This window comes from Podarcis muralis, chromosome 18 (assembly GCF_964188315.1).
Source record: "Podarcis muralis chromosome 18, rPodMur119.hap1.1, whole genome shotgun sequence".
Lineage (NCBI taxonomy): Eukaryota > Metazoa > Chordata > Lepidosauria > Squamata > Lacertidae > Podarcis > Podarcis muralis.
In genome coordinates this window covers 5297101-5321205 of record NC_135672.1, presented here as the reverse complement: position 1 = coordinate 5321205, position 24105 = coordinate 5297101, and the positions used below count along the sequence as shown (strand labels likewise).

Here is a 24105-nt window from a genome sequence, read left to right as displayed (position 1 = left end):
GGAACCGTGGAGGAAGAGGGAGAAGACCTGTCAGCAGCGCAGGGAAGAGGGGACAGACTTCCCAGAACCCTCTGCAACTTGGCCTGATGCTACAAGGATCTCTTTGGCCACTCTGGCTTCCCTGCCTGGGCTTCCCTGCTCCTCTGTCACTTTGTGATGGGATATTTCGTCCTCAGAGGATGACTGTTGGCCCGGACAGGATGGGGGAACCAGCCTAGAGGTGGTGGCAGTGGTGGTGGGGAGAAAGGAGAAAGAGAGCAGCCCAAAATGAGACAGGAACCCAGAAGGCAAACTCTCCTGCCCACATTGGGTCGATATCTGACTTTTAGAAGACATCTGAAGGCAGCCCTGTTCAGGGAAGCTTTTCATATGTCATGAATGAGTGTATGTTTCGTCTGACCTCGATTATGCTTGCCTCCAGGTGTTCTCCAGGTGGGGGGCATGCCAAATCAAGGTCCTCCCCGTCCTCCTCTGGGGGGCTCTCTGGTACTTCGTGTGGCTCTTCCTCCTTGAGAGCCACTTCAGAGGCTGACTGCTGGCAGAGACAGGACCCCAGAGGTGGTGGCAGTGGTGGAGGGGAGAGAGGAGAAAGAGAGCAACCGAAAATGAGACAGGAACCCACATTGAGTCGCTAGCCAGGGAAGCCCTACAGCCCTGACGCCATGGGGGGCTGGTCCATCAGGACAAGTGGGGCAGCAAGCACAGCCTGCCCCCAGCAGCCCCCTGCCTGTCTGCCCCCTTGCTCATGACCGGTCCAGAAGGTGGCCTGGCCGGCCAGCCGGCTTCCTCCTCCTCCCCAGCCTCAGGGTTACCCAGCTCAGCAGGGCTTCCCTCCTGCTCTGTCTGCTACGTACCTCATTGAGGGAGTCCCAAAGGGAATCCAGGGAGGACACGGAGGACAGGGAGGAAACACTTGAAAATGGTGACATACTTGGAACCTGCAAGGAAAAGATGCAAAGACCGAGCAATTAAAAAACGCAACCAAACATTAAAACTCAAGGCACCCATAACTGAAACAATAGTTTCATCCTGCGGTTGATATGCCCCCCTCCCCTTCTGCCAATCACCGCTTAGGCCATGGCCACCTACCCAGTCAGGGCTGAGGAGATCCATCCGTCTTGGGGTCTCCTCCCTTGCCTTTGTCCTCCTTGCTAGCTGGGAGGAGGGGCGATAATATGTGGCATCAGCCCTGCAGGCAGGTCTCTGCCCCAAGGAAGCTACAGTCGGAGTCGCTCTCGTAGGCTTCGTAGTTGAAGCTCAGGGGGCTGTCCAAGCCGGTGTCTCTCTGGGGAGCAAGGATTTTCTTCCAGCTTGGGGTCTTCCAGTGCACAACGTCCGAGTCCCCAATATCCAACTGGCTGGTTGAAACGCTGATACGGCTACCGCAAAGCATTGTTGGGTTAATTTGTACATCGCTTAATCGTGTGCCCCGGCCCCCAATCTCTTACCTCCGCACCCCCTTCCTCTGCCACTGCAACAGAATAAAAGAAGGACTGAATGGAGAAGCAAGATCTGTTGGGTCGTGGATCCTCTGCTCAGGTTGCACTTGTGCAAGTCAAACCATGCCTCCTGAAGACACCACGGTCTCCAAGGAAACTGGACCTGCTTCAGCACCTGGAAGCCTGGGAGATTGGGGCATGCACATCCGCATCTCTGCATTTATTTGTGGATTGATTTGACTTTCTAAGTAACAACTTACATTGTTAGTTCTCAGTCCTCCTGAATGTGGAGTGATGGCTTGTCTTTCCATTTAAATTTCATTCCTTATTCTGAAATCTGTGGAGAGCTTAAATCCTGCTTGGAGGTTCCCCCTTTGAACATCTGGCCGGACACAGTGAGAACAGGATTCTGGAGTAGGTGCGCCATTGGCATGAGTGTCCATTTTTTTACTTTTTGAAATATGGGAACCCTAGTTAAGGGCCCACTGCCTCCAATTTAGGCGTCTCTTCCAAGCCATTCCTGGAGGGACCCCTCTTCCTCTTCCATTTCCTGAAGCTATGGGACAAAAGCAACAAAAATCGCAATGTGAAGATGTCTGAAGGACAGAGCAGGCCAAGATGTCCTCAGAGGCTCTCTATTTCCTAAATAACTCATAGGATAGATCTGCCTAGTCCAGCCTCTTCCCTCCTCATCCCTCTTTCCTTTTGTGTTGCATCTTTCAGTTTGACAGGCTGAGGGCAGGGGAAGTGTCTTGCATTTTACTGAGCTGCAAGCTGCTCTGGGAGCCTTTTTACTGAAGAGGGGGGTAGAAGTGATTGTGAGAAGAATGGACAGCAAAGCATGCTGGGAAGAAGCAGGTGAGGGAAATGAAGTGAAACCTAATAAAGGATAATTTATCAATAAAGCTAATAAGTGAAACGGAACAAAAGACACCTTGAGATTTATTTATTTGGTTATACACTGGAAAAAAGAGTAAATTTCAAATTAATCCGGAACACTTCCACAACTCCTTCAGATTTCTTTATTTAGTTATACACTGGAAAATGGGTAATTTTCAATTGCGTGTTCAGACCCAGAAACCTCCCCCTAAAGAAATTCACACTTGACTCAAATTTTTTGGTTTGGTTTTTGGCAGAATTTAGGGCACAACTTTATTGATTACCGAAAGTGACTGGTTGCATAGGCTCTGGTCTGACTAGCTGCCTGCCATGCAGGTAGCGCTGACCCAGGGTTCCAGCATAGGTCAGCCAAGGGTGAACACCTGGATAAGTGGAAAGCCGGGAACGGGCTAACTCCGCCACCCAAATTTCCCCCTGGACTCAGGCACGGGCACAACCCCCTCTCAGGGGTTGACCAAACCATCGAGTCCCTGGATTCCTTTAACGTAATAACTTTCACATAGGGATGGCGAGAGCGTTCTCCCATCCCTATCACCTGAACCAGAGCCTATCTGCAACCTTAAAAGTTGTGACGATTTGCTACGCGGCAGGCGAAACCCAAATGGCAACAGCCAATCAGCCAAGTGGGGGAATTTCCTGCCATGGCCCTGTCCCAACGACAGACGACACACGACTGCACAGCAAGGTCAAGCGCAAAACCCTAAAAGTAGGGAGAGGTGGATGGGTGTTCCGAATGCACGCGCCGAAAGAGGAAGCTCTGGGTCACATGCAAGGGCATAAATAGGTCCCCCGAACCGTTTGGACTGCATCCCATTGGCCAGATTGTACCCAGCTTCGAGGGACCTACTAATCGGGTGTTGTGGCTGACCAATGGTACCCACCCACAACACAGGGTTTCGGTTTTCCAGGTCTCACCGCAATACGTGTCCTCTTTAAGGGAGGACCCGATTTATAGGAAAGAGGATACTTGTTTGTGAGAAGAATGGGCAGCAAAGCGTGCAGGGAAGAAGGAACAGAGGACGAGAGAGAAACCCTGTTAGCAGCGCCTGGAAGAGGGGAGAGAATGTGTGGCATCTCCAATGCAGGCAGGTCTCTGCCCCGAGGAAGCTACAGTCAGAGGCTGACAAGAGGGAAGTTTCTGGAGATCCTGCACTGATTGCCTTCTGTGCTTCCCCAAGTTTGCCTGGTACTCTTTACAGCCACCCAGGTTGGCGGTCACCACTCCTTCTCACAAGCCTCCCCAACGGGGAAAGTTATCTCTTGCATCTGAAACAGGACCTTCCTCCAAGCTGGGCTCCCGATAGCTCATGCCAGTTCCCCTCAGCTTGTGCTATGTGCTCTCACCAGCCTCAGCCAGCATACAGTCCAGAACATTTAGAGGGCACCAGGTTGGGGGATGCTGGTTCTCACTGAGTGTTCTGCCTGGCCTCCATGGGCGATGGCTTCACCAGCAGCGGAAAGCCCTTTGATGTTCTTCTCCGGAGCTTCTTTATTAAGGAAGCCATCCTGCAAGAGAGGAAATGGCCTGCTGGTTGGTTAGCTCATTTGGAGCCCCTTTGGACAATAAGAAGAGCAACTCAGCATCAGAAGAGCAACTCAGCAAAAGGAACTCACCGTGAGGTCTGGAGAATCGTATGTTGTCGCTGGTGATGATCATGCTTTACATTGAAATTTGCAATCGCTACCAGTTGCAGAGCTCAATCCTATCCGCATTTACCCAAGGCCGGAACTGACCCAGGTTGCCTGCACTAAATCGGGTTACACTATCCTCTGGCAAAGGCTGAGCTCTACAACTGGTACCGATTGCACGTTTCAGTGTAAAGCATGATCATCGCCCCTGACAAAATTCAGTTCCCTTTGCTGAAGTCTGAGTTGCTAGAGTGAAGGGGATCTCAGCGGCCACCAGCCGCAACCACCATACAGCCCAGAACACTGAGAGGGCACCAGGTTGGGGAATTCTGGTACTCGCTGCATAACATCACACCCCCCTGGGGAGGTGGAAGGAGATCCTGGAGGATGGAGTCCAGGACCTCCCTCTCTCCCAGAGTCCCCACCTGGGGAGGTGGAAGGAGATTCTGGAGGATGGAGTCCAGGACCTCCCTCTCTCCCAGAGTCCTCCGTCTCAGCATCCCCACGGAGACCTGCCACTGCTGTTTCCTCCTGGCCTCTGCAGGCACAGGAGAAGACTTCCCCAGAAGTGGCAATAGCTGGGAGGCTCTCCGGCTGGCAGGGTCCTGGGCGCCGCTGGGTTGGAGGCGCCAGCCCTGGTTGTTCTCCACATCCTGGAGCTTCATCCTGCAGAAGAGGAAATGGCCCACTGGCTGGTTTGCTCATTTGGAGCCCCTTTGGACATCAGAAGAATCCGGCTGGATACGGCCAACAACCCAGAGTAGGATCCTGCTCTGATGCCTGTGGGAAACCCGCAAGCAGGATCCATGCACAGGGCAATTCTCCCTGTGCTCCTGAGCCGTTGAAGGCTTTCTCAATTCAAAGCAGCACAATGCATTGGGCCCAGCTGGTGCAGTCAGGCCAGGATCAGGGTCAGAACCCATCTTGCCCTGGTGAGCAACCTGGCTGCCAACCTCTGCATCTTCAGAGGCAGCCCTCCATACAACGCATTGCAGGATGCGGACCTTGAGGCTACCAGAGCAGAGACCACAGAAGTCAGGCTGTCCCTGTCCAGAGAGGGGGGCAGCTGGGTCCCCAGCCGAAGCGGAGGGAAGGCCAGGGAGGACCCCCAAGCTAGAGACCCCCTCCTTCAGAGGAAGGGTCAGCCGAGGAAGAGCAGGGCACCGGGGTCCCTTCAGGCCTTGGGATTGGCAAGATAGTGAAATCATGCAAGGATGAGACCTTCCGTAATACTTCTTTATAGTGTTGCCAACTGATCAGGAAAGTGGCCAGGCCTGCTCCTCTCACTCTAATAGCAGCCTGATCTGCAGATATGAGAAAACAAAGCTTTTACTGGCTATAGATTATTGGGTTGTCTTTGTTTTTATTTTGTATTTTGTGTTTCTCATTTTGTTTATTTGATGCTGTGAACCGCCCTGAGATTTATGGGTATAGGGTGATATACAATTTATTATTTATCTATTCAATTTCTATACTGCATTATTATTATTATTATTATTATTATTATTATTATTATTATTATTATTATTTTCTAAACCACTTTGAGGCTCCCCGCCTCCCATCGAAAAAGAAGGCAGGGCAGTTTGATAATAATCTGCCAGAATGAAGGTTAGCAACCAGAGGCAGCCAGTTTGAATGGTCTTACCTGATCTTCTTCTCCTCCATCTCTTTCTAATCTTTCTAATCTTCAGTGGGGATAAGGAAATGAAAGCTCCAAGCCCCTGGAGACATGAGGTCACAGGATTATTGATGACATCACCATGGGTGAAATGATGTCAGTGGCAAGGAGACCTCTGGCTCACCTGGCCTGGGACAATGGGCCAGGTGTGTGCAGGTGTGCCCCCCCCAGTCCAGAAGCCGTGTGAGATTTTTCAGCCAAGCAGGCCAAGGCAATATTATGATTACATGTATTAAAGTAACTTAATTTTATTAAATTTCTATGACACCCTTCATCCGGGGATCATATGCTTGCTTGACCTTGACCTCCATGGCTTGATTTGGTGGCATTCACAACCTTTGTTCTGTGGGTTTATGAGTGCCTGGGAATGGCGAGGGAAAGGCTGTGAGGAAAAGCCTTCTCTCTGTCTCCATCACTCCGCCCCTTCGACAAGTCTAAATGGAAGAATACAATTATGTCTAGAGAAAAATAAAATTATAGGAAACTGGATAGTTGTGAGAAGATGGGGTAGCAAAGGATGCTGGGAAGAAGGATGTCAGGGAACTGAAATGACACCTAATAAAGGATAATTTATCAATAAAGCAAATATGTGGCATCTAACAAAAGACACCTTAGGATTAATTTATTTAGTTATACATTGGAAAACAAGTAAATTTCAATTCTATAATTGAGGATCCTTGTTTGTGAGAAGAATGGGCAGCAAAGCATGCTGGGAAGAAGGATGTGAGGGAAATGAAATGAAACCTAATAGAGGTTAATTTATCCATAAAGCTAATTAGTGAAATCAAACAAAAGACACCTTGGGATTTATTTATTTCGTTATACATTGGAAAATGAATAAATTTCAATGATAGGAAACAGGATACTTGTGAGAAGATGGGGGTGGCAAAGGATGCTGGGAAGAAGGACGTGAGGGAACTGACATGACACCTAATAAAGCACAATTTTTCAAGAAAGCTAATATGTGGCATCTAACAAATGACACCTTGGGATTAATTTATTTATTTACACATTGGAAAAAGGGGGAAATTTCAATTATAGGACACAGGATCCTTGTTTGTGAGAAGAAGGGGTAGCAAAGCAGGCTGGGAAGAAGGACGTGAGGGAAATGAAATGAATCCTAATAGAGGTTAATTTATCCATAAAGCTAATAAGTGAAATCAAACAAAATACACTTTGGGATTTATTTATTCAGTTATACATTGGAAAAAGGGGGAAATTTCAATTATAGGACACAGGACCCTTGTTTGTGAGAAGAAGGGGCAGCAAAGCAGGCTGGGAGGAAGGACGTGAGGGAAATGAAATGAAACCCAATAGCTGTTAATTTATCAATAAAGGTAAGATGTGATACTTAACAAAAGACACCTTGAGATTTATTTATTTAGTTATAATGTAGGGGAACAGTTAGGATCACTCCAAAAACACTAAAACTGTTCACGAATCCCCCCCCCCCAGCCAGGCTGCGCCTCAAGCATTAAAACTGCATCTCCTCTAAGACAAAAAGATTGCAAGAAAGGTAGAGAAGAGTCCATTGTTTCTCTGGCCTTTCTCAGGCCTTCTGGCCTTGCTAAAGAACCACACTGCAACTTGCTCTCTGTCCGGGAACCATGCCAGAAGAAGAGGTTGAAACATATCTGAACACCCTGAAACCCCTTTCCTGGGAAGGGTGCCAAGAGTCCACAATAGAGCCAAGGCAGCTTTCTGTACATGCTCAGGGGAACACATCATGGGGCAGGACTCTGGAAGAAGGAGGAGGGAACTGGAAAGGGGTATATATGCTTGTGCACATGATGGTGAACGTCGTGCATGCTTCTTGTGACTTATCACACGTGCTCCTTCTACCAGTTCATGGATGGCAGAAATAAAAAGCCTTTTCTCCGAAACTATTCCTTGAGTGTCTGTTGACTCCCACTTCCCTTTCCCAGGCGCAATATTTTTCCCACCCGAGGGCAAAGCCTCATAAGGCTACAATACATTGGAAAAAGGGGGAAATTTCAATTATAGGACACAGGATCCTTGTTTGTGAGAAGATGGGGCAGCAAAGCATGCTGGGAAGAAGGATGGGAGGAAAATGAAATGAAACCCAATAGAGGTTAATTTATCCAAAAAGCTAATAAGTGAAACTGAACAAAAGACACCCTGAGATTGATTTATTTGGTTATACACTGGGAAAAGGAGTAAATTTCAAATTTAATCATGCTGGGGACCAACTCTTGGCCCGACGGAGCGGGCAGTGCATGCTGGGAAGTCTGCCCCCCCAGTGTGGACCGTGCTGGCGGAGGCTGGCGGGAGTCGCAGGGCCTTTTGAAGGTGGCCCCTTCCCCTCCGAGGGCAGAGAAAGGCCCGGCCAAGTGACCCTCCTCTTTCACCAGGGACAGCAGCGCCTGCAGCCCGTCCAGCTGCACTCTGCACGCCCTCAGAGGCCGGAGAGGCTGGCAGGGCCAGGGCCCCCAGGTGAGCCCGGGAGAGAGAGGGGCCCCTGGGGGGATTTGCACTCTGCACGCCCTCAGAGGCCGGAGAGGCTGGCAGGGGCAGGGCCCCCAGGTGAGCCCGGGAGAGAGAGGGGCCCCTGGGGGGATCTGCACTCTGCACGCCCTCAGAGGCCGGAGAGGCTGGCAGGGGCAGGGCCCCCAGGTGAGCCCGGGAGAGAGAGGGGCCCCTGGGGGGATGTGCACTCTGCACGCTCTCAGAGGCCGGAGAGGCTGGCAGGGACAGGGCCCCCAGGTGAGCCCGGGAGAGAGAGGGGCCCCTGGGGGGATCTGCACTCTGCACGCCCTCAGAGGCCGGAGAGGCTGGCAGGGGCAGGGCCCCCAGGTGAGCCCGGGAGAGAGAGGGGCCCCTGGGGGGATCTGCACTCTGCACGCCCTCAGAGGCCGGAGAGGCTGGCAGGGGCAGGGCCCCCAGGTGAGCCCGGGAGAGAGAGGCGCCCCTGGGGGGATCTGCACTCTGCACGCCCTCAGAGGCCGGAGAGGCTGGCAGGGGGAGGGCCCCCAGGTGAGCCCCGGAGAGAGGGGGGCCCCTGGGGGGATCTGCACTCTGCACGCTCTCAGAGGCCGGAGAGGCTGGCAGGGACAGGGCCCCCAGGTGAGCCCAGGAGAGAGAGGGGCCCCTGGGGGGATCTGCACTCTGCACGCCCTCAGAGGCCGGGGAGGCTGGCAGGGGCAGGGCCCCCAGGTGAGCCCAGGAGAGAGAGGGGCCCCTGGGGGGATCTGCACTCTGCACGCTCTCAGAGGCCGGGGAGGCTGGCAGGGGCAGGGCCCCCAGGTGAGCCCGGGAGAGAGAGGGGCCCCTGGGGGGATTTGCACTCTGCACGCCCTCAGAGGCCGGAGAGGCTGGCAGGGACGGGGCCCCCAGGTGAGCCCAGGAGAGAGAGGGGCCCCTGGGGGGATCTGCACTCTGCACGCCCTCAGAGGCTTCGTAGCCTAAGCTCAGGGGGCTCTCTGAGCCGGCATCTCTCTGGAGGGGTGAGGGGTTCCTTCCCATTGGTCAACATCCCTCTTAAATTGTGGTGCCCGGAATTGGACACAGTATTCCAGGTGGGGTCTGACCAAGGCAGAACAGAGCTCAATCTTGTAAGCCACTGGGATTAGTAGCAATAAAAGTAATAATAATCACAACAAGAATAGACTTCGTAAACAAATATTTATGTTGCTTCACTGTGTGTGCATTGCAATCCCTTATTCATTGTTGTGCATAGTAATTTTAAGTGCATTCTTAATATTACAATCAAGGTGCGATACTTTTAAAATGCATATTTTCTTTAAATATAAACATAGAAGTAAATGAAGCTCCCAATTCATCGGATGATGACCTGTGCCACAAAGAGGGAACCAGGCAGAGGGCCTTTTCAGTGGTGGCACCCGCCCTGTGGAACGCCCTCCCAGCAGATGTCAAGGAAAGAAACAACTCTGACATCTGAAGGTAGCCCTGTTCAGGGAAGTTTGCAATGTTTGATGTATTTATCGTGTTTTTCATATTCTATTGGGAGCCGCCCTGAGTGGCTGGGGAAACCAAGCCAGATGGGCGGGGTATAAATAAATGGTTGTTGTTGTTGTTAAACTAGATGTAATGAACACTCATCTCAGAGTGCCCTGGAAATTGATGGCCATAGTCTTTTATATACTAACCTTTTATGCTCTTCCACATCCGTTTAATGCTCCGAAACCCTTCTTTTAGCTTCTTTTAGACTTTTATATATACTTTGTGTTTTAATACATTTTAGCTTTCCAAAACGTTTTACAGTTTGGAAATGACTGTACCCCACCCTACTGAATGCTGGTCTACTACCGTAATAAAGATTTGATTGATTGAAATGAAAAATCCTATAGTAATGCAGTGATTGGACACCAAAATAATATAATACGGGTAATTCATAATGAAATATACAGTTTCCAGATCCTGTAAGACCGGCGCTGACACGGACCACAGCTGCGAACCGTGAGGTAGATGTACTCATACAGTTTGTGTCCCGCGACTGAGGGAAGTGATGGAGGTGATAGTGCGCGTGTCACGTGACTAGTCAGGCGAAATGGCTGCGTCTGCAGTGGAGAAGACGTTTTGGGTTCTTGAATTGAGCAAAACGGAGTTTGTTGTGCAACGGCATTTTTGATTGTGATGTGTGTCGTGTGACAAAGGGTGCACACATAGAACATCTGTGTCTGTTTCTAAAATACTTTAAACATTCCCCTACAATTCTGTCACAGGTAACATGAGATATATTATATTCTCTTTTATAGTGTGTTGAAACTGTATACTTCATTATGAATCACCTTGTATAATAACATATAACATAACATAACATAACATAACATAACATAACATAACATAACATAACATAACATAACATAACATAACATAACATAATATAATATAATATAATATAATATAATATAATATAATAATATAATAGGAAAAGGTAACGGGACACCTGACCATTAGGTCCAGTCAGGGCCGACTCTGGGGTTGTGGTGCTCATCTTGCTTTATTGGCCGAGCGAGCCGGCATACAGCTTCTGGGTCACGTGGCCAGCATGCTCATTCTGGCAAACCAGAGCAGTACACGGAAACGCCATTTACCTTCCCGCCGGAGCACTACCTCTTTATCTACTTGCACTTTGACTTGCTTTCGAACTGCTAGGTTGGTAGAAGCAGGGACCAAACAACGGGAGTTCACCCGTTACGGGGTTTCAAACTGCCGACCTTCTGATCGGCAAGCCCTAGGTTCTGTGGTTTGACCCACAGCACCACCTGTGTCCCAATATGATATGATATGATATGATATAATATAATATACCTCGCCCCAGCTCTCCCCGCTTTCCACTGCTGCCTTTCGTGACCCATTGCCTTCCCCAGCTCACAATGATTCACCAAGATTGGCGTAGGCGGCCTGCCACTCCCGTGAGCCCCGGAGTTCCCTCTCCCCTCTCTTCCCGCTTGCCCGCCCCTAACCCTATTCCTAACCCTGGCCAGTGCAATAAAATTCATTGGATCGCAGTCACGGCTTGGCTAAGGTAAATTGTTACTCTTTGGAACAGGGAGCAGAGCTTACACAATACAGAAATTAAACCAACAGACTACGGAAGATGTCTCAAATGAATTTCTCAGTTTATTGATATACAAAGCATAGGAGAACGAAATGATGTGAAGTGAGCTTATGAATGATAGCGCATAAATGCGGGGAATGGAACATAGAAAACTGTATACATAGAACTGGCATAACCAAACAGTATTGTTGAATATTAGAATTGATATGGTTAATAGGTAGTCATGACAAAGCAAACAGACTCAGAAACCTAACTCCTCTCTCCCTCCAGCCTATCTTGTTGTGAGATAAATGTAAGTTCCCCAAACACAAAATTATTAAAAGATAATAGTTTACAAACTAAGGGCAGTAGACCAGGACTCATTGTGTTGTTGTTCTTTAGTCGTTTAGTCGTGTCCGACTCTTCGTGACCCCATGGACCAGAGCACGCCAGGCACCTCTGTCCTCCACTACTTCCCGCAGTTTGGTCAAACTCATGCTGGTAACCTCGAAAACACTATCCAACCATCTCGTCCTCTGTCGCCCCCTTCTCCTTGTGCCCTCCATCTTTCCCAGCATCAGTGTCTTCTCCAGGGAGTCTTCTCTTCTCATGAGGTGGCCAAAGTACTGGAGCCTCAGCTTCACGATCTGTCCTTCCAGTGAGCACTCAGGGCTGATTTCCTTAAGAATGGATGCGTTTGATCTTCTTGCAGTCCATGGGACTCTCAAGAGTCTTCTCCAGCACCATAATTCAAAAGCATCAATTCTTCGGCGATCAGCCTTCTTTATGGTCCAGCTCTCACTTCCATACATCACTACTGGGAAAACCATGGCTTTAACTATACGGACCTTAGTTGGCAAGGTGACGTCTCTACTTCTCAAGATGCTGTCTAGGCCTGTCATTGCCCTTCTCCCAAGAAGCAGGCGTCTTTTAATTTCGTGGCTGCTGTCACCATCTGCAGTGATCATGGAGCCCAAGAAAGTAAAATCTCTCACTGCCTCCATTTCTTCCCCTTCTATTTGCCAGGAGGTGATGGGACCAGTGGCCATGATCTTCGTTTTTTGATGTTGAGCTTCAGACCATATTTTGCGCTCTCCTCTTTCACCCTCATTAAAAGGTTCTTTAATTCCTCCTCACTTTCTGCCATCAAGGTTGTGTCATCTGCATATCTGAGGTTGTTGATATTTCTTCCGGCAATCTTAATTCCAGTTTGGGATTCATCCAGCCCAGCCTTTCGCATGATGTATTCTGCATATAAATTAAATAAGCAGGGAGACAAAATACAGCCTTGTCGTACTCCTTTCCCAATTTTGAACCAATCAGCTGTTCCATATCCAGTTCTAACTGTAGCTTCTTGTCCCACATAGAGATTTCTCAGGAAACAGATGAGGTGATCAGGCACTCCCATTTCTTTAAGAACTTGCCATAGTTTGCTGTGGTCGACACAGTCAAAGGCTTTTGCATAGTCAATGAAGCAGATGTCTTTCTGGAACTCTCTAGCTTTCTCCATAATCCAGCGCATGTTTGCAATTTGGTCTCTGGTTCCTCTGCCTCTTCTAAATCCAGCTTGCACTTCTGGGAGTTCTCGATCCACATACTGCTTAAGTCTTCCTTGTAGAATTTGAAGCATAACCTTGCTAGCGTGTGAAATGAGTGCAATTGTGCGGTAGTTGGAGCATTCTTTGGCACTGCCCTTCTTTGGGATTGGGATGTAGACTGATCTTCTCCAATCTTCTGGCCACTGCTGAGTCTTCCAAATTTGCTGGCATATTGAGTGTAGCACCTTAACAGCATCATTGTAGTCCTTGGCAAAGCAAGGTAGCAAAACATTTCCTCCCATCTTACTGCTCATGTCAACAGGACTTCCTAAAACCAGGGCTAAGAGTGAACATAATCTCTGTCAGAGATGGAGAATGAGCAACATGGAGGAGTAGCTGTGTTTCCTTTATGCACTTCTAGACATCATGAACATGGACTATTTTAAGAATCACATGTCCCCTTAATTTCTGGTTGTTAGGTGCTCCTTTGTGTTCAGATCAGGCCTCAGCACAATAATGTAGCACTTGGGAAGGAAGATGCAGCCCAGAAGCCCAGCACTGGAGGCCAACATAGAGAAGATCTGCACGGCCACCATGTACTTGCCCTTGGTGCTCAGGTAGGTGGGCACAAAAGACACCCAAACACTGCAGAAGACCAGCATGCTGAAGGTGATCAGCTTGGCTTCGTTGAAGGAGCCAGGCAGCTTCCTGGCTAGGAAAGCCACCGTGAAGCAGGTGGCAGCCAAGAAGCCCAGGTAGCCGAGGGCAACGTAAAACATGGCCACAGACCCTTCGTTGCATTGCAGGATGATCTCTTCCACCTGGGAGTGCATGTCGGACTCTGGGAATGGGGGAGAAGAGCCCAGCCAGATGGTGCAGATGAGAACTTGCCCCCCAGAACAGGAGATGACAATGGAGTTGGCCAGACTCTTGCCCAGCCATCTCCTCACCCTGTTCCCAGGCTTTGTGGCCAGGAAGGCCAGCACCACCGTGATGGTCTTTGCCAAGACAGAAGAAACAGCAGCTGAGAAGATGATGCTGAAGGCCGTTTGTCGGAGAAGGCAGGTCTCTTTCCTTGGGCGCCCGATGAAGAGGAAGGAGGACAGAAAGGAAAGAAGGAGGGAGACGAGCAGGATGTAGGAGAGGTCCCGGTTGTTGGCTTTGACTATGGGAGTTTCCTTGTATTTAATGAAGATTCCCAACACAATGCCTGCTGTTAAGGACAAGAAGAGGGCAACGGAAGCTAACACCATTCCCAAATATTCTCCATAAGTCAGGAAGGTGGTAATCTTGGGGACACATTGATCTCTGTCCTTGTTTGAATGGTGATCTTCTGAGCATTTGGTGCAATGTTCTGCATCTGGGGAAGAGAATAAGAGTGGCTGCAGCATCACTTACATCCCTAATGATCTGTGCTCTATTACGTTTTGAAGAAATCCTAGAGATTTCTTCCTTATGATCATTCCTTCAACTCTCTTCCGGGATGTAATGAAGGTGATTAATCCTAAAGAAATTGAGGAAGGTGCCACATTCCACAATGTCTGCAGAATTCTCACAAAAAGTGTGTGAGACTGAATTTCTGCCCTGTGTTTACTCTTTCCAGAAATACCTTCCCCCTTGGAGTCACCCACCTTCCTGGGCAGAGAAGGTTCCTTCCGCACACCGAGCGCAAGCGTAGCAGCAAACGGGCTTTCCTTCTAGAACCACCTTGGCATATCCAGGTCGACATCTTTCTGTACACCTGGAACGAGGTACGGCCTAACCAGAAAGACAAGAAGGTGCAACAAAGAGGAACAGTTAGGAATATTTGTGGGTATGTAATTCACTCATAGGGACGCGGGTGGCGCTGTGGGTTAAACCACAGAGCCTTGAACTTGCTGATCAGAAGGTCGGTGGTTCGAATCTCCGCGACGGGGTGAGCTCCCGTTGCTCGGTCCCTGCTCCTGCCAACCTAGCAGTTCAAAAGCACATCAAAGTGCAAGTAGATAAGTAGGTATCTCTCCAGCGGGAAGGTGAACAGCATTTCAGTGCGCTGCTCTGGTTCACCAGAAGCGGCTTAGTCATGCTGGCCACATGGCCCAGGAGCTGTACACCGTCTCCCTCGGCCAGTAAAGCGAGATGAGCACCGCAACCCCAGAGTCGGCCCTGACTGGACCTAATGGTCATGGGTCCCATTACCTTTACCTTAATTCACACATAGAGTGAATTCAAATGGATCTCTGGTCTGCAGCCTTTGACCCCTCATCAGGGTCCTTTCAACCCCCCACTGACCATTGGGGTGACCAGAATATCTTGTTCTTCATAATTAGTTCAGGACAACTGAGGTTTGCACCACAGAACTCTCTTTCCTCTTCTCCATTTACCTGCTTCCCTGCTTAATAAATCTTCAAAGAAAATGGCAATGGAGTCTGAAATGTGATTTCCCCAAAGTTCAGGATTCGAATAATCTCTCAATCACTAATTAAGACAAATTTAATATGACTTTTCCAAATATTGGTTTCCTCATTCTGCAAGGTTTCCTCTTATCGCTGATTTATTTCCCTAATTATTTCTAGTTCATATGCCATTCCTTAACTTTAACCTTATATTACAATAGGGTTTTTTTTTTTAACTTCTCATCCTTCACCAACAGCTGTGCACTTCTCAATTCCTGCACGTACAATAGTTTAACATTTGCAACATCTACAAGTGATCTGAGTACACAAATTAAAAAATCAACAATAAATCAGTAATTATCATTTCTAAAATAAATTCCTTTCCATCCTTCTGCATGTATGAAAGCCCAATAGTTCACTTTTATTAGGGGCCTTCCCTTTTCTTCTTATCTACGTAGTCCATTCGGTTAAAGATTCTGTCCAGAATTCTTAAATTCTCAGTCTGGCTCGGAAATAGATGGTGTCTTCTCTGAGGACCTCTGGGCTCTATCCTTTCTTTGAGCACCCCAAATTCCCCTCCTATCTCAGCTGCTGTGGAAAGAAGGAGTGGCGGTTGCAGCTGTTATTGTACGGTCAAGACATCATTGATCAACCTGATATAGCCATTTTGCAGCAGTTGTTCAAGGAAAAGCATATTCAGGATCTCCTAGCCTTCTCCCTCTGTGATTTACCCTACCTTATTGAATTTCTTGTTCCACTCAATGGCTTCTGGGTTAATGGTGAACTTTATGCTAGCAGACGTCTCTCTCCTTATATTCCCAATTATCACAAGGCCACGAGACTTATTGGGAGACATCACCCAGTTCACAATAGCGAAGTCCGCTGGCAGCTGCCAGTTCTCATCCAAGCACAGCCTGCCCCTGGAAGTATTCAGACACTGGATTTCTCTTAAGAAAGGGTGAAACTGGAATGGCAGGGGAAAGCACCAGCACTGAGAAACCTTGAAGCCAAGATGGATTTCTCAGTCCTACTCACTTCAACCTCTTCTGATTTGGGGCCTGGGTGTATCTCATGTAGACTGGAATTCCTATTCAGACATTTCTATTACTACGGACCCTGCAAGGGCCCCAATTTTCCAGGGATGTCCCTGAATTAGAGACAGTTTTTCATGTGATCCCAGAATTTCCCACTTTTCCTTAGAATGTCGCTATTTTCATTGGAGAAATGTTGTCAGATGTGGAGTTATCCAACCCACAAGCCGTCCAATCCTGTATCAGGAATTTTTAGGGTTTTTTATATTTTAGTATGAATTTCTTTATGTTGGGAGCTGCCCAGAGTGCTGAGGCAACTGAAGAAGATGTGTGGGGTATAAACAGTGCTATTTTTCTAGAAAGGAAGGTGTCGGAACTCACCATGAACACCTCCCTCTGAGAATGGCAATGGCACCCACCTGAGAGGTGCCAAAACTGAGTTCTGAGGAGTTCCCCCCTGAAAAAGCCCTGGGTATAAACTGTAAGATTATCATTATGGAATGGGCCGTCTCTATTTTCATCAGAGAAATGTTGGGTGGTATGCTACTATTACTAATACTAATAGTAACTATGCTATTTTGCAGGTCTATCCCCAGTCAAGATCAGCATCTGTGTGGACTGCAGTTTGCAAAAGGGGGAAGGAAATACCTGCCACGGCTGTAGCCTTTGGGGTCCCCATTGCTCTCCTTCCTCCACCATCAGCCTCCTCTGGGATCTCGAGGAAAGCGAAGCATGCAAGGCCTGAGCCACAGCTTGAACAGTGATGTAAGTGCCATAGTTGTCTCGAAACTGGACTCTCTCATACTCCCCTTGGGGCAATGGCTGCAGTTTCTCCTCCTCTCTGCATCTTATCCTGCCTTTCACAGATGCTTTGAATATGAACACTGAAATGCTTGATTGAAATAATCCACAAGATTGGTCTGCAATTTATATTTGTCACCTTTGCTGCTCCTTATTCCAGTCTGAATTGCAAAGGACAGAGAACCATGGAGGTGCTGGAATAGATTTGGAGGGAGGGAAAAGCCAGTTGTGATATCTAGCAAAGCTGTTGTGATCCAGACTTTCGCCCCTATTTCCTTCTCATAGATAAGGTTTACTGCCATGAGTATTCCGATAATATGTGCATTGGTTATATAGGAAACAAATACCCCAATTTGTCTCCATAGGGAAAAAGGTTCCCCAGGCCTGATAAATTGACCCATATCACTTTCTGGTACTCTTTTTGATAAAGCAATGCAGATCCCTTTGCTGAGCATCAGAGTTTTCACAGCGCTCACAAATCTTTCTCCACCTTCATTGTCTGTAGTGAAGAGGCCAATCCACGTCCATCCAAAATGCAGGAGCAATTCAATAATCCCCTGATACTGACTTTCCTCTTTGGGACTCATCCGGTAGACAAAAGGGAACAGGGTTTTACCTTCGAGAACCTGGGCAGTGGAGCCATAACTGATCTAGCAAGGAAAGCAAAAGATCAGCAATTTATTTTACTTTCAGAATAACAGACATTTAATTATCTGAAATGACTGATATCTAAATCTCTGCTGGCTGAGGCTGATGGGAGTTTTAGTTGGAAACATCTGGAAGTGTCAAGTTGGTGAAGGCTCAGTTTTGAAAAAGGGATGTAGGATCCATAGCTCAGGATTTTCCCATTTTTAAAAATATCCCTGCTTGACCTATCCAAAGAAAAAGTAGTATTTTACGCAGTTGAAATTCTCTGTGCTTCCATGCTCTCCCACTACTTACCTGTGGGATTTTGTAGATGCCTGACAAGGCAGAAATCACTCTTGAGATGAAAGTGTTGCTTCTTTCAAGAACAGCCAACAGGGGATTCTGTTCTCCACAGTGATAATTGGGAATATTGCATCCACTGCCTGCAAGCAGCTCTAGCATGGCGTCCGAAGTTATTATTGCATCGAACTGGTTCTCATAGATGTTGTAGCCCAGAGTAATGTTGGGTAAGAGCCTGAGATCCTGGTTGATCTCTTGGATGGTGAACAGGAAAGATAGCATGTACTCGGTGAACCTAGATGACACTCTGCAATAAATGAATTATTTAAAAAGAGTGAAACATATTCATATTAATGGGAGGGAGGAAACATTATATGATCCACAAAGATTAGTATTTATTTATCTTATTGCTTTAATATCAAACCTTTTCCTGTCCAACATAGAACAAATATTTGGAAATTTCTGCTCCATGACCGGAGCTTTGATGCAAACAGCACACAGAGCTGTTCAGCAGTGGAACAGACTCCCTCCGAAGGTGACCATGTGTCATGGATGCTTCAGGTGTGATTCCTCTGGGTTCCTTCCATCTCTGCAATCTATGATTCTATTCTACTGTGTTCTATGAGTAAGAAATGAAGGCGCCCCTCAAAATGTGTGATATACTGGGAAGCTGTTCCACAGGTTGCTTTTGCTGCAGTGGTCTTTGGCGCCTTCCAAGGGGCTAGTCTATAGGTAGATAAGAGACCATTTGACTGAACGAGGAGAAGCACCAAATACCTCAGTCCCCTTTTAGTTACAAATGAGGCCTGGTGGCTTTCAGGTTTGAGTGTATGGTAAAATCTATAATTTTGCCCATGTTTGGATCAGTGACTCCACCAATGAGGACACACTTGAGGTCTGTATTAAAAAAGCCCAAAGATGGCGTCGTCGTTAGTGGTAGCGTCGACTTGAGCTCCGCACCAGTTGATGCTGTTTTTATTATTTTTATCAGTTTTTTATTAGCTTTTATCAGCCTCAGTATTTTATCTTTGTCATTTGGCAGCTATTATATTTACAAAGCTTGAGTCTATGGCTTGAGTTAAAAGTCTTAGAGACACTACTTATCAGCAGGAGTGGAGTTTAGACGCCCTATCGTGGGAAGACGCCGAGCTTCCTGATTTACAGCAGAAATTAGTAGCGGCTCTATCTCTGGGGAAATGCCTAGGAAAAAGAAACGACCGGCCTCATCTCCACAAGTGAGCCCACAGCAGAAGGGCAAGCAGAGTAAAATGGACAATTTTGTAAGAGCACAGAACTCAGAACCTACAACATCAAATAGAACTCATTCCCAGGTCGGTGGGGACGCTTTAATGGGTGGAGATCACCCAGGGGAGAATGCTGAGATGAGCGCTCATGAACTACCATCTGAGGGGGCACCGCTCTATGCGGAAATACTTGCGGACCACTCCCTGCTGACTGCAAGAACAGTGGAGGAAATTAACATCAAATTAGAAAAGGTAACATCTCTCCTGACGGAGTTGGTGCTCCTGGCAGCCAAAAATAGCTCACTCAGTACTAAAGAGACCGACCACAGCGTTGCCCTCCCTCTAGACCATCGCGTACAGGGGTGTAACCGGTCTGGACTTGATAACCGAGAGGCTACAAATACTAAAACCAACAAAAGCGAAAGTAGGGACCTGATCCTACAAAGTACTCAAGTAGCTCTCGATATATATCCTTTTAATGGTATGCTGCCTTACTGGAAATCAATCGACAGTGTGAAGAGAAACTTTTACTAAATATCCATTGCAACACTCTGATCGCGATAACCTTGCTTTGCACGGACCCTCAGCACACTAGACTCATGCTGACATTTTCTGACTCAGCTACCCCTAAAATGCTACTGAAATATAGGGCCCTTTTACAGGACTATAATATTGATTTGAGGCGTGTTTTTAAAGACACAGAACGAAAACAACTACTGCCAAACTTGTTGTATAGCCGGACCGACCCCAAGCAATCAACGCCCTCTCTGCCGAAGGGCTTTCGCCATAGGGCCATGATTCATTCGGAAGGGCCGTCAAAGATGAATATGTGCGGTGAACCCAGCTGTAACACTCCCTTGGAGAGGAAAACGTCAGAGCAAAAAGGCCAAACACACAAAGAACGACAGCCCAATCTAGATAATTCAAAGATAGGACACTCCATTACGCCTTTGGCAGATCCGGAATTTCACCACTCTTTACCCCAGCTGGAATCTGATCAGCCAATGCCAAGTGACGCCCCTCCCAAGGGAAATGGGACACATAGAAAGCCAGAGACAGATTTAATTGTCTTTGACGAAGACCTCCCAAGGGTCCCAGCAATTCAGATAAGACCGTCGATGCCGGGAAATCGGGAAAATGCTGCAACTCAACCCCGAGAACAACAACACCGTGCATATCCTAAGAACGGTTGCATCATTACCGAACCAGTGGGAGAGCTGATAACAATTTCCCCACCACAATGAAGCCAAGCCAGTTATGGAACGAGCAGCCTTAACATTATCTCATGGAACATAGCGGGTTGGGCTAACAAACTAGGGGACGAGCCATTTCGTGAATATATAACGGGTTTTGACATAAGAATGCTGCAGGAAACTTGGGCAACTGACAACATAGTTCTCGACGGTTACGACGCCTATGAAATCAAGGCCTCTAAACCGCTCGGAAGGGGACGACCGAGGGGGGGCCTAGTAACTGGTTTCCACTAAGTTGGCGTCACAGGTTACTGAGTGCTCAGTTTTCGAGCAGCTGGCACTGGGGATCACTTTGCATCTGGAATCCAAGAGTATCATTCCTGTTTCAGCTTATATCCCACCATATACAGTGCAAACACAGATAGAGAGCACGTGGCGTAAATTCCATAGTTTCCTTTATTCCCTACAAATTAGGTACCCTGGACCGGCATTTTACCTAATGGGAGATATGAATGCCATAATAGGCTCAAATGATGTTAGCCTGGAAATAAAATTCCCAATATTAAGAGATCTAAAGGAAAATAGCGCCCTCTTTCTAAACCCACCCCCTCGTAGACATTTGAAAGATTGCCAAATCAACTATGCTGGATTCTGCCTGGCTTTTTTACAAATAAGTCTTGACCTCGTCATTGCTAATGGGGCATTCCCCGGGCACAGAGAAGGCGAGTATACATTCATAAATACAAATGGATCTAGCATAGTAGACTACTGTCTCACTAACAGAGAGGCCTTCAAATCAATTTAAAAATTCACCATAGATAATAGGACTGAAAGCGACCACCTACCTCTAATCATCTCCACTACTGGCCAAAACTCAATTCAGCGCTCTTACATAGAACATGAGGATATAGATAAAGCAAATGATCCAGAATTGCGTAGGAAAAAATGGACACCTGAGATAGCAATTGCAGTTGAGAATAGATTGAATTCACAAACTGCAATTAAGTTAAGATCAATTATAATAAGCAATTTATCAATAGACTCCTCCCTGACGGCTTACGAAAATCTCATTGAGTCCTTGCAGGATGTGGTCTCTGTCAACATAAACTCAGCCGGCAAGCCATGCACTGCTAAAGGGCGCGGTTGGTTTGACCAAGAGTGCCGCACAAAGAAGGAAGCCTTAAGGAACGCTTATTTGGCCTATAGAAACGCTGGATTAAACTACTTACTTCCATCTTATTTCAAAATCAAAAAAGAGTATAAAGCCCTTTTGGCCTCAAAAAAAAAGGCAGTCCGAACAAAATTCCTGGTCCCTGCTATTGAATGCCTCACTAAACAATGAAATTAACTCTTGGCAACTAGTCTCCGACTCAATGAAAAATAGTTCCTCAGCCCCCAGCTGTGTCATTCCAGCTCAGGTTTGGGAGAACCATTTCAGAAATATATTTATGGAAAATCCAAACCTCCCTTCCAGTTTACAGGAGGATGACAGGGCAGAATTGTCACTGCTCCCTAATTGGAGGCCGGTTACTGTGGAGGAAGTCCATACATTAATTGGGAATCTGAAGAGCGGAAAGGCTCCGGGGAAAGACTTTATCCCAGCTGAGTTGATCACATCAAACCAGCACTGGTAGGCTCCGCTTCTGGCAGCACGTTTTATGGTAGTAAATAACTCTGGTAAGGTACCATGTAGCTGGAAACATGCTATAGTAGTCCCAATCTTTAAGAGAGGCCACCCAAATGTACCTTCCAATTATAGGACAATTAGCCTGCTCTTAATAATTGGGAAGCTGTATGCCCTTTTCCTCAGTAGCAAACTGACAACTTTTCTAAATGAACACAATATACTATCTGAAGCCCAGGCAGCTTTTCGTGAGGACCATTCAGCAACAGACCACTGTCTAATGCTGTCCTTCCTAGCCGAGAAGTATACCAGGCATCTACAGGGTAAACTCTTTGTGGCCTTCATGGATCTGAAATCAGCGTTTGACTCCATCCCCAGATCCCAGCTATGGTCCAAATTAAGTCTGATTTTGCAGGACAAACGACTTCTCTTTCTCATAAAAGCCCTGTATAGTGGAACCAAACTGCAGGTCCGATGCGGTCAACAGGGACAGCTATCGAACAGCATCGAGATGACCAGGGGGGTGAGACAGGGTTGTATTTTGGCCCCCACATTGTTTTGTCTATTCTTAAATGACCTAGAAGAGAACTTAATGGACCCAGATGGACACATTCCAAAAATAGGAATGAGAAGGACCCCTTGATGTTATATGCTGATGACACGGCCATCATCTCATGTTCCAGACCGGGTTTGAATTATCTGTTGAGGAAATTTTCTGATTACTGTTCTGGAAATGGTTTATCCATTAATTATGAAAAATCGAAAATTTTAGTCTTCGAAAGAAGATTCTCCCGGTCTAAATGGGTGCTGGATGGCCATAACCTTGAACAGATAAAATACTTCAGTTATATAGGGCTCACATTCCAGCATACAGAATCTTGGAAGCACCATTGGCAAACCTCCCTTCAAAAGGCGGAGATTACAAAGCTAGCCATACTCAGATTCTTCTTCACAAAGGGCGGCAAATATGTTCCAGCAGCCTTAAGGGTTTTCAACGCAAAGCCCGTTTCCCAACTCCTGTATGCAGCAAATGTCTGGCATAATGGGGACCTGCCAAAGCTTTCAGGCAAAATTTCTACAATCTCTGCTGCAGGTACCTAACTGCGTCCCCAACTCTTTACTTCTGTTAGAAGCTGGTGAGTGCCCAATTTCAACTAAAGCGTGGTGGGCTGCCCTAAAACATTGGCTCAGGATTTCAGTGTTTAATCTAGGGAAGGGTTTGTACCAACACCTGACCAATGAGGAATTTGTCAGCAAATGGCAGAAAACCATGGCTAAAAAAGCCACCTCTATTGGTCTGTCTCCCCCCCAACTGTATTACCTGGGTTATGAAGGCGCCCAAAAGATTTTAAAGCAAAGATTATGGGATAATGCACACAGTGACTTGCGATCTCAATCACACACAGTCTGTAGTCCGCTGGGAGTAGGAGTACAATATGGGTATGTCTTTAAGTTAACATCTTACATCAAAAACCTGACAGTACCAAACTACCGAAGGCTTTTTACCAAAGCCAGACTAAATGTCTTTCCCTCTGCAGTGTTGGATGGCAGGTTGAGAGGAGTTCCCTAGCAGGACAGACTTTGCTCGTGTGCTCAAGACATCGATTCCATAAAACATATTTTGTTGCATTGTGCAAAATATGAGCAGGCCAGGGCTGAACTGATACTACCCTTGCTGGTATCTTTCCCGGGAAAATCAGAGGATCACTATGTCAGGTTCCTACTGGAAGACCGGACAAATGCTAGAACGTTAGCAATGGCAAAGTTTTTATCGGAGGTTGCAAGAATAAATGAGCCCTATATTCTAAACAAAATGCTTGTTTAACCTGGAGGTAGGCTGTATGAATTGTGTATTGATTTGTAATGATTTGTTGGGTCTCTGGACCGTAATAAAGATTGATTGATTGATTGATATTTTATATAATCATTTTATTTGAAGCATATCATTCCTGTTCTTCGCCCATAAAAATCCACCCATTTTCAGGAGTTTCTTAAAACACTTCTATTTTTTTTTTTAAAAAAGTGGCAGAAAGGAAAAAGTGCTGAGATTGGAGGAGGAAACCTTTAATGTAGCCCATAGTGGGCTGTAGGTATCCTGTGGTATTGTGTCAAGAGAACTGGGCTAAGGTTGTTCACAAATGATCCAAATAGAATAAACATAAAATAATTTTGGCAGCTTGGAAATTGCTAGAGTTTCATGCCTCC

The 24105-nt window shown here is 47.0% G+C and overlaps 1 long non-coding RNA gene across 2 annotated transcripts; it reads left to right on the top strand.

Moving 5' to 3' along the window:
* Positions 1-14353: 14353 nt before the first annotated feature.
* On the top strand, positions 14354-19605 carry LOC144326074 (uncharacterized). 2 transcript variants are annotated; one of them, XR_013391224.1, is made up of 4 exons: positions 14355-14456; positions 16696-16876; positions 18283-18400; positions 18882-19605. It is a non-coding gene; the product is annotated as an uncharacterized LOC144326074 (long non-coding RNA). The 2 variants fall into 2 exon arrangements; XR_013391223.1 differs by having other exon boundaries at positions 14354-14456; positions 18283-19605.
* The last annotated feature ends 4500 nt before the right edge of the window (positions 19606-24105 follow it).